Source organism: Chiloscyllium plagiosum, chromosome 48 (genome assembly GCF_004010195.1).
Source record: "Chiloscyllium plagiosum isolate BGI_BamShark_2017 chromosome 48, ASM401019v2, whole genome shotgun sequence".
NCBI lineage: Eukaryota > Metazoa > Chordata > Chondrichthyes > Orectolobiformes > Hemiscylliidae > Chiloscyllium > Chiloscyllium plagiosum.
The window spans coordinates 9,254,327-9,265,036 of NC_057757.1; the positions used below are offsets into that span (position 1 = coordinate 9,254,327).

Genomic DNA, 10,710 nt, shown 5'->3' on the forward strand with positions numbered 1-10,710 from the left:
GTTAGGGTGGATTGGCCATGCTAAATTACCCCATCGTGTTCAGGGATGTGTAGGTTAGGGTTGATTGGCCATGCTAAATTACCCCATCGTGTTCAGGGATGTGTAGGTTAGGGTTGATTGGCCATGCTAAATTACCCCATCGTGTTCAGGGATGTGTAGGTTAGGGTTGATTGGCCATGCTAAATTACCCCATCGTGTTCAGGGATGTGTAGGTTAGGGTTGATTGGCCGTGCTAAATTACCCCATAGTGTTCAGGGATGTGTAGGTTAGGGTGGATTGGCCGTGCTAAATTACCCCATAGTGTTCAGGGATGTGTAGGTTAGGGTGGATTGGCCGTGCTAAATTACCCCATAGTGTTCAGGGATGTGTGGGTTAGGTGCATAAGTCAGGGGTAAATTCAGTGTATGGAAATTAGTCTGGGTGGGTTACTCTTCGGAGGGTCGGTGTGGCTGTGTTGGGTCGAAGGGCCTGTTTCCACACTGTCGGATGTCTCTGACAGTGAGCTGGAAGTTAGAGGTGAACTGTGCCACGGATATGGTGTGAGACATTCCCCTCACTGGGCAACTCATCACTGCCTCGCGAGAGACCCCTCGAATTCCTTTCTTCGGCCAGCGGATCTCCGAGTTGCGATATTGCTTTCAGAAACCTGGAGCTCACACCCCCAAGCTGCCCGTTATCTGTAGCACGAGAAATGGAATGAGCTGCTCCCCTCAAAACCAATGAAGCATCCAGTTTGAACGGGCTCCCCCTTTCCTAACCACACATCCCTCTCGACTAGTTGCAACAAGTTTGATTGAGAAGCTGATCCCATTCCGGGTGGATCGCTCCCTTCCAGACCCACAAACAAGGTTGCATTTTAACGGGGAGACAATTTGACAGGAACTACATTGTGTTCTGGCACTAAGGGGGTCAGTAAAGGTGGATAAAGTGCGGTAGGTCAGGCAGCCTCTGAGGAGCGAGAGAGTTGATGTTTCCAGCAGGATTAAAGGAGGTCATTCGGTCCATCGGGCCTCTACAAACAAGCATCACCATATCAGGCCAATTTCTGTCCACATAACTATCCAATGCCTCCAATGAACCTGCCCCCACCACATTTCCAGGATGTGTATTTCACCCCCTAACTGGGCGGCACGGTGGCTCAGTGGTTAGCACTGCTGCTTCACAGCACCATGGTCCCAGGTTCGATCCCAGCCTCAGGCAACTGTCTGTGTGGAGTTTGCACATTCTCCCCGTGTCTGCGTGGGTTTCCTCCGGGTGCTCCGGTTTCCTCCCACAGTCCAAAGATGTGTAGGTTAGGGTGGATTGGCCATGCTAAATTGCCCATAGTGTTCAGGGATGTGTAGGTTAGGGCGGATTGGCCTTGCTAAATTACCCCATAGTGTTCGGGGATGTGTGGGTTAGGGTGGATTGGCTGTGCTAAATTGCCCCATAGTGTTCGGGGATGTGTAGGTTAGGGTGGATTGGCCATGCTAAATTACCCCATAGTTTTCGGGGATGTGTAGGTTAGGGTGGATTGGTCATGCTAAATTACCCCATAGTGTTCGGGGATGTGTGGGTTAGGGTGGATTGGCCATGCTAAATTAGTTCGGGGATGTGTGGGTTAGGGTGGATTGGCCATGCTAAATTACCCCATAGAGTGAGGTGCGTTCGTCAGAGGGAAATGGGTCTGGATGGATTACTCTTCGGAGGGTCGGTGTGAACGTGTTGGGCCGAAGGGCCTGTTTCCACCCTGTAGGGAATCTAATCTAAAACTACTCGCTGTGTGGAAACGTTATCCCTCACATCGTCCTTTGTGCCTTACTTTCGATCTACGCAGCTCTTGTCCCTTCCAAGAGCAGGAACAGCTTCCCCCAATCTACTCCGTCCAGCCCTCTCCTGATTCTGAAAACCTCAATGAAGTCTCCTCTACAGCCTCCTTCTCTCCGAGGGGAACGGGCCTAACGTCTTCAGTCTCTCCTCATCACTGACGTTTCTCCTTCCCAGATCCATCCAGGCCTTCTTCGGTTAACAAACAAGGAGTTTATTAATTATTGAATGTGAGGAGAGATAGTAACACGCACACAGATTAGAAATAAGAGGAAAGTTCAAAAAAGGTACAAGTTTAATAAAGCACGAACAGGTATGTAACTCAACAGCTGATAGCTGATAATTGTGTGCTTGCTGTGGGTGGTACTCATTGTGTTGATAATGGTCGCTAAACACTCAATTTCAAGATTGAGATTTCGATGTCCTGTTGGGTATGGGCCGAGTGCTGGCAGGTCGGTCTAGAATGGGTGGGTGGCACGGTGGCTCAGTGGTTAGCACTGCTGCCCCACAGCATTAGTGACCAGGGTTCGATTCCAGCCTCGTGCGACTGTCTGTGTGGAGTTTGCACATTCTCCCCGTGTCTGCGTGGGTTTCCTCCGGGTGCTCCGGTTTCCTCCCACAGTCCAAAAGATGTGCAGGTCAGGGTGAATTGGCCATGCTAAATTGCCCGTCAGAGGAAAATGGGTCTGGGTGGATTACTCTTCGGAGGGTTGGTGTGGACTTGTTGGGCCAAAGGGCCTGTTTCCACACTGCACCGAACACTACGGGCAATTTAGCATGGCCAATTCACCCTAACCTGCACATCTTTGGATTGTGGGAGGAAACCGGAGGAAACCCACGCAGACACGGGGAGAATGTGCAAACTCCACATGGTCAGTCGCCCGAGGCTGGAATTGAACCCGGGTCCCTGGCGCTGTGAGGCAGCAGTGCTAACCACTGAGCCACCGTGCCACCCCAAGGTAATTAATTGGATTAATAGTGACAAAGCCACAGGACCTGATGGTTTCTGTCTGAAGATATTGAAGGAAATAAGGAGTGACATTGTGGACACCACAATTATAATCTCTCAAAGTTCCCTCGGTATTTCCATCTGGATTGGAAAATTCACACTTCGATTTTTAAGAAGAAGGAAAACCAGGGAAACCCAAGCCAGTTGACATAGCATCTGTGGCAGGGAAATTACTGGAGTCTGTAATCAAGGGTGGAGTAACTGAACACCTTGAAAAATATTCAGTTAATCACAGAGGTTGTCTGTATGGGCCCCCCAGAAGGCATTTGATAAAATTCCAGATAAAAGACTATTAACTCAGGAATAAGCCCATGGAACTGGCAAATTACTGACTTAGCTGGGACATTAGTTGAGTGGCAGGTGACAGAAGGAGGGATAATGGACAGAAGGAGGATGTGACAAGTAATGTCCTACTTGGATCTCTGTTAGAGCCTCAATTATTCCCATTCTTTATTGATAACTTGGGTAATGGCATAGAGTGTGTTGCTGGAAAATCACAGCAGGGTCAGGCTTTCCTGATGAAGGGCTTCGGCCCGAAACGTCGATTTTCCTGCCCCTCGGATGCTGCCTGACCGGCTGTGCTTTTCCAGCAACACACTCTCAACTCTGACCTCCAGCATCTGCAGGCCTCGCTGTCTCCTCACGGCATAGAATGTCGTGCATCCAGAGTTAGAGCAAAGTTAGAGGGCCTTGATAGCTGTGTAGAGGAGAGCGTAAAATTACCAAGAGCTATTGATAGATGAAGCGAGTGGGCAAAGCTGTAGCAGATGGAGTTTGGTGTGAGAGAGTGTGAGGTATCCATCTTGAACAGGAAAACGATAGATCAGGGTACTTTCTAGATGGTACGAATTTAAATACAGTTCAAAGTTTATGCGAAGATTTGTAGCTCGGGTGCTCGTTGTTGTGGTTCTGTTCGCCGAGCTGGAAGTTTTTGTTGCAAACGTTTCGTCCCCTGGCTAGGCGACATCATCAGTGCTTGGGAGCCTCCTGCGAAGCGCTTCTTTGATGTTTCCTCCGGTGTTTATAGTGGTCTGTCCCTGCCGCTTCCGGTTGTCAGTTTCAGCTGTCCGCTGTAGTGGTTGGTATATTGGGTCCAGGTCGATGTGTTTGTTGATGGAGTTTGTGGATGAATGCCATGCCTCTAGGAATTCCCTGGCTGTTCTCTGTCTGGCTTGCCCTATGATAGTAGTGTTGTCCCAGTCGAATTCATGTTGCTTGTTGTCTGCGTGTGTGGCTACTAAGGATAGCTGGTCGTGTCGTTTCGTGGCTAGTTGGTGTTCATGGATGCGGATCGTTAGCTGTCTTCCTGTTTGTCCTATATAGTGTTTAGTGCAGTCCTTGCATGGGATTTTGTACACTACGTTAGTTAAATACAGTGGCTACCCAAAGTTCAGGTGCGTGGTTCTTTTAAAATGTCCTTAAAAATCCAAAGACGTGCAGGTCAGGTGAATTGACTGTGAATTGACTGTGAATTGACTGTGAATTGACTGTGAATTGACTGTGAATGACTGTGAATTGACTGTGAATTGACTGTGCTCAATTGCCCGTGATGATAGGTGCATTAATCAGCTGGGCTGGGGAATGGGTCTGGGTGGGTCACTCTGCAGAGGGTCAGCGCGGACTTGTTGGGCCGAAGGGCCTGTTTCCCATAGGGGATCTAACCGAATCTAACCATGCCATGAACATCATCAAGAAAGCCAATGCCTTTGTCTCGAGAGGACTAATACAAGGATATAGACGTTATGCTGCAGTTATACAAAACCTAAGTTGAACAATTTTCTTGGTTCTTTGACCCCATTTGGGGCACTGTGAGTGGGTCTGGTCACCGCGCTTTAGGAAGGATATAGTGACCTTGGAGTGTGTAGAACCTGAACTTCAGGGGTATGGTTATGAGGAGAGATTGTGAAAACTATACCTGTTTTCTCTAGCATCTCCGAAGTTAAGGGGCGATCTGATTAAAGTCTTCAAGATATTAACAGGGAAAGACAGGGTAGATAAAAATAAACTATTTCCACTGATTGTTGGTTCTAGAACTGGGGGGCATAGACTAGAGATTAGGATCAGACTCTTCAGGAGAAATATTCAGAAGCACTTCTACGCAGAGAAAGGGTGATAGTGGCTTGGAATGCTCTGCCAAGTATGGCAGGGGATACCGGATCAGGTGATTGTAAATCTGAGAGAGGCAAAATCTTGCTGCAGAGGTATTAAGGGAAGTAGGCTGACTGTATGGAGTTAGGTCATAGACCAGTCATGACCTCGTTGGGTAGCAGAACAGGCTTGAAGGGCTGAATGGCCTCTTCCGCTTCCTACCTCCATTTCGTTTTGTCTGCCTTGCCAGTTTGCTGACTTCTAGCCACGGGGCGAGAGAGTCCCTTTACTTGCAACGCAAGGGTGACCAGGGTACTAGACCTTTAACCACGACTTTCACAGCCCACTAACACCTCATACACATGGGAATGGTCAGTCCCACTAGCACACGCCAGTAGAGCTTTTGTTAACCCCGCACTTGTCTATTCATGTCGGGTAAAGCCAGGATATTTGCACTGGGGAATAGAACCAGTCCAGGTACAATGGCCAAAATTGAGTCCTTGTTTCAAACGGAAAAACAAAATTTGTGTCTGCAGTTTGAGACATAGCCTTTAGGGAGCTGGTTTGCTGTTAAACAAGGGCTTGGTCAGGCTCTTGATACCTGTGTAGTCACAAGAGATCATAGTCCAATCTGTACCTCGAAAAGAATTGTCATTGGCAATTCACTTTGTATCTTTATAGACTCCCTACAGTGTGGAAACAGGCCCTTTGGCCCAACAAGACCACATCGACCCTCCAGAAAGTAACTCACCCAGACATATTCCCCTATTCTATCATCCTGTATTTACCCCTGACTAATGCACCTAACCCACACATTCCTGAACACTATGGGTAATTTAACATGGCCGATTCACCCTAACCTGCACATCTTTGGACTGTGGGAGGAAACCGGAGCACCCGGAGGAAACCCACGCAGACACGGGGAGAATGTGCAAACTCCACACAGTCAGTCGCCTGAGACTAACCACTGAGCCACCATGCCGCCTTTATGTAGGACATTCCATGGGGGTCTCTCTCTCTCTCTCGGCTCCCTCTCTCTCGGCTCTCTCTCTCTCTCACACTCTCTCCCTGCACACATGCGTGCGCGCGCGCACACACACACACACATACATTTCATTCACAGCTGCAGCCATTTTTGGCTCTATCAATTCGGTTTTAAAAACATGGTTTGGAAGTACCGGTTAAAACTGTCCGCAGTGCTTGAGGGATCTAGCCTGTGGACATGGCAGGTGTTATAACAGAGAGGAACATGGACATATGTGGCCCGCCTGCATCCTGAGCTTCTTAAAGGGGCATCCCTCTTGTAACAGGACTCACAGGCTTTGTGCTTTTCTTGCAGGAATATGGGACGATCAGGTCTGCGAGTCTCTTGTGTGGGAATAGGTGAGTAATAACCAGGAGGGAATGGGATTGAGTGTGGGCAGTGACCTAGTGTGAGACTTACTGTTGGCATCTGTGACTTAGCAACGAGCCTCTGATTGGCAGTGACAATCATAGAACAGTACAGCAAAGTACAGACCCTTCGGCCCTTGATGTTGTGCTATCCTTTTATCTTACTCTAAGATCAAACTAACCTACTTTTTTACTTTCTTCCATGCACCAGTTGCTTAAATGTCCCTCACTCTACTTCCACTACTGGCAGTGCAGTCCACACACCCACCACTCTCTGTGTAAAGAACCTCCCTCTGACATCTCCCCTAAACCTTCCTCCAATCACCTTAAATTTATGAACGCTTGTGAGAGCCGTTCCACCTGATAAAAAAAAGTCTCTGATGATCCCGTATATCTCTGCCTCTCATTACCTTGTACACCTCTATCAAGTTGCCTCTCATCCTTCTTCACTTCAATGAGGAAATAAGGGAAGCCCTGTGTTTGATCGAAGTTGGGTCAAAAGATCTGTTTCCATGCTGTATGGCTCTGTGACTGCTGATGTGGGGCCATTATTTTACTCAGTCAGTAGTACTTCCGCAGAAACCAGTATCCAGTCACCAAGTCACTCTTTAATTAAACATGGAAAGTCCTTGACTCTAGTACAGCCTCGTTAGAGTCAACTCCCAGGGAGTTTGATGAAGGGCTCTTGCCCGAAATGTCGATTTTTCTGCTCCTCGGATGCTGCCTGACCTGCTGAGCACCACCACTCTAATCTAGACTGTCCCGTTTGTAACAGTCAGCTAAGGCTCCTTGATTGGAGTGGATTAACAGCTCCAATCAGGGAACTCGTATCCTGTGGCGTCATCCTAGCTCTCCTCGTCCCGCAGTCTTCGTTCCTGTTCTTTGTCGGTCTTCCGATTAAGTTAAAGAGCCAGAGGTGGTGTTCTAATTAACGACAGGTCAAAGGTCATGCGTTTGGTCACCAGTTCAGAGGCTACACCCAACCTTTTGTCCAGGAGGGTGGGAATTGTGTCAGGAAGTCGGGGTGGGGGGGGGATGGAGACTGGGGCAAAGACAGAACAAGGTACTGGGAGATACCTGGGAAGAGATGCAGAGTCGGAGGGAGGGGAGGTTTCTGTCAGCAAGCGAGTTAGATCACACTCTCAGGAACTCGGAGTTATTTAACCTGTTGTTCGTTTTCTTTCCAGGGAGCTGGGTCACACTCGGGTCTCAGATCTCAGACGAGGTGAGTGCTTGCCAGGCCTAGATGTTGCTTCATTCCTCTCTGCAAGTGGTGGCTCACAGTCTGCTCCAATCAATGGGGCGGCACGGTGGCTCAGCGGTTAGCACTGCTGCCTCACTGCGCCAGGGACCCAGGTTCGATTCCAGCCTCGGGCGACTGTCTGTGTGGAGTTTGCACATTCTCCCCGTGTCTGGGGAGAATGTATAGAGGAGGTATAGGGAAGGTATAGGGGAGATGTCAGGGGTGGGTTCTTTACCCAGAGAGTGGTGGGGGCATGGAATGCACTGCCTGTGGGAGTGGTAGAGTCAGAATCTTTGGTGACCTTTAAGCGGCAATTAGATAGGTACATGGATGGGTGCTTAAGCTAGGACAAATGTTCAGCACAACATCGTGGGCCGAAGGGCCTGTTCTGTGCTGTATTGTTCTATGTTCTATGTTCTATGTCTGTATGTGGGTTTCCTCCGGGTGCTCTGGTTTCCTCCCACAATCCAAAGATGTGTATGTTAGGGTAAATTGGCCATGCTAAATTACCCCATAGTGTTCAGGGATGTGTAGGTTAGGGTGGATTGGCCATGCTAAATTACCCATAGTGTTCAGGGATGTGCAGGTTAGGGTGGATTGGCCGTGCTAAATTACCACATAGTGTTCTGAGATATGTACATTAGGTGCATCAGTCGAGATGCATTAGTTGGGTGCATAATGGGGAGTGAGTTTGGGTATGTGTATGTTAGGTGCATTAGTCAGGGATAAATGTAGAATAATGGGGAGTGAGTTTGGGTAGGATACTCTTCGGAGGGTCGGTGTGGACTTGTTGGGCCGAAGGGCCTGTTTCCACACTGTAGGGAATCCAAGATTCAATCAGCAAGGAAAGGGGAACTGTTCAGCCATAGCTAATCACCTGTTCCCCTTTCCTTGCCCAACTCCCCATGTCCCTGCTGATTCTCCCTCTTTGGTTAATAACTCAAAGCCCTTCCACCATCCTCTCGGGCAGTGTATTCCAGACCCTAACTAGTTGCTCTGTCAAGACATTCCCCCCCCCCCCATCACTGTTGCTGCTTTTATGAATCCCCTCAGATTGGCGTCCCTCTCCAAACCCCCTCAGGTGTCTCCTTCTCTAATCTGTCCGGAGACCCCCTCTTGATATTGAACACCCCACGATCAATTCTGCTCTCAGCGTCCTTCGAGGAACGCCGTCCTGGGCTTCTCCGATCTATCCTCACCGCTGAAGCTCTTATCCCTGAATCCATTCTTGTGAATCCTCTCTGCGACCTCTCTCATGGCCGGGCCAGCCTTCAGTGCCCATCCCAAGTTGCCCCTTCTGAAGGTGATTGTGAGCTGGTTCTCTTGAACCGCTGCAGACCCTGCGGAGGGGAGGGGTGGGGGAGGGGCCCTGGATTTTAACCCAAAACAACCTCTCGGTTGTATCGCAGGCTCAAGAACCTGCTTGTGTTGCTGTGTCGGGCTGACGGCCTCACATTGACCAACGTCTGCCCCTGAATCACATTGTCAGGATCCCGTTAGTCCATGAACACCGTTTGTAATTGAATGAGAATGGGATTTTGGTCCCCACTTGGGAAGCACTCAGCCATACACTCCCTGTCCAGTCTGGAGGGAGTCGACTGCAACAACTTTGAGGATAAAGGAGCAAAGTTAGAACTTTTCAGCACAGGAATGGGGCCTTACGTCCGTAACATTGGGCCGAACATGACACCAAATTAAACTAACCCCTTCTGCCTGCCCTTGGGCCCTATCCCTCCATCCCTTGAATGTTCATACACTAAAGGCTTGAAGTGAGATATTGAAGCAAAGGCCGGGTGAGGGTAAAACACCCCCCTCAGGAGCTATTTGGAAGAAGTGCAAATGTAGGCAGTGGGCATGTTGGACTGAATTACTGACACAATGCTCCTCACTGCCATTCAGAGGGGTAGCTTCCCTTCGGGCAGTGAAGATGTTGGGGTGGTGTCATGTTGCTGGGATTGGAGGGTTTGAGCCATAGGAAGAGGCTAGATAAGCTGGGGATGTTTTCCCTGGGGTGTCAGAGGCCGAGGGGGTGACCCCAGCCCTGGGGTGGCACGGTGGCTCAGTGGTTAGCACTGCTGCCTCATAGCGCCAGAGACCCAGGTTCGATTCCAGCCTCGGGCGACTGTCTGTGTGGAGTTTGCACATTCCCCCCGTGTCTGCGTGGGTTTCCTCCCACAGTCTAAAAGATGTGCAGGTCAGGGTGGGTTGACCATAATAAATTGCCCATGGTGTCCAGGGATGTGTAGGTTAGGTGTATTAGTCAGGGGTAAATGTAGAGTAGTAGGGGTATGGGTGGGTTACTCTTTGGAGGGTTCGTTTGGACTTAGAGTCATAGAGATGTACAGCACGGAAACAGACCCTTCGGTCCAACCTGTCCATGCCGACCAGATATCCCAACCCAATCTAGTCCCACCTGCCAGCACCCGGCCCATATCCCTCCAAACCCTTCCTATTCATATACCCATCCAAATGCCTCTTAAATGTTGCAATTGTACCAGCCTCCACCACATCCTCTGGACTTATTGGGGTGAAGGGCCTGTTTCCGCACTGTAGGGATTCTATGATTCTATGACCATCCTGAGGTTTATAAAATCATGAGGGGCATGGATAGAGTAAACAGACAAAGTCTTTTCACTGGAGTGGGGGAGTCCAGAACTAGAGGGCATAGGTTTAGGGTGAGAGGGGAAAGATATAAAAGAGACCTAAGGGGCAACTTTTTCACACAGAGGGTGGTATGTGTATGGAATGAGCTGCCAGAGGATGTGGTGGAGGCTGGTACAATTACAACATTTAAAAGGCATTTGGATGGGTATATGAATAGGAAGGGTTTGGAGGGATATGGGCCGGGTGCTGGCAGGTGGGATTAGATTGGGTTGGGATATCTGGTCGGCATGGACGGGTTGGACTGAGGGGTCTGTATTCGTGCTGCGTGACTCTCTGCAAGAGCACAAGCAAGCAGTCTGCCCTCCTGGTGCCCTCGGCCGGTATTTATCCGCAGCCCTCTGTCTGAAAATAGATTACCTGGACTTTGTCACAGTCCCAGTCAGTGAGATCTTGTTGTGCACCCATATGGCTGCTCCCCATACTCAATGAGCATGACACCCTGTTTAGTGACAGCTTGAGGAGCCCTGCCATGACAGTGCAGTTGGAGCTCCCTGGTGTGTGTGTGTGT

The 10,710-nt window shown here is 49.4% G+C and overlaps 1 long non-coding RNA gene across 1 annotated transcript in view; it reads left to right on the plus strand.

Annotated features, from left to right (window-relative positions):
* The first annotated feature begins 6,055 nt into the window (after window positions 1–6,055).
* Window positions 6,056–10,710, plus strand: part of LOC122544438 — a 5,046-nt gene continuing 391 nt past the window's right edge. Inside the window, exons 1-2 of the long non-coding RNA XR_006310344.1 lie at window positions 6,056–6,286; window positions 7,483–7,520. This is a non-coding gene — a long non-coding RNA (uncharacterized LOC122544438). The remainder of the gene's footprint in view (window positions 6,287–7,482; window positions 7,521–10,710) is intronic.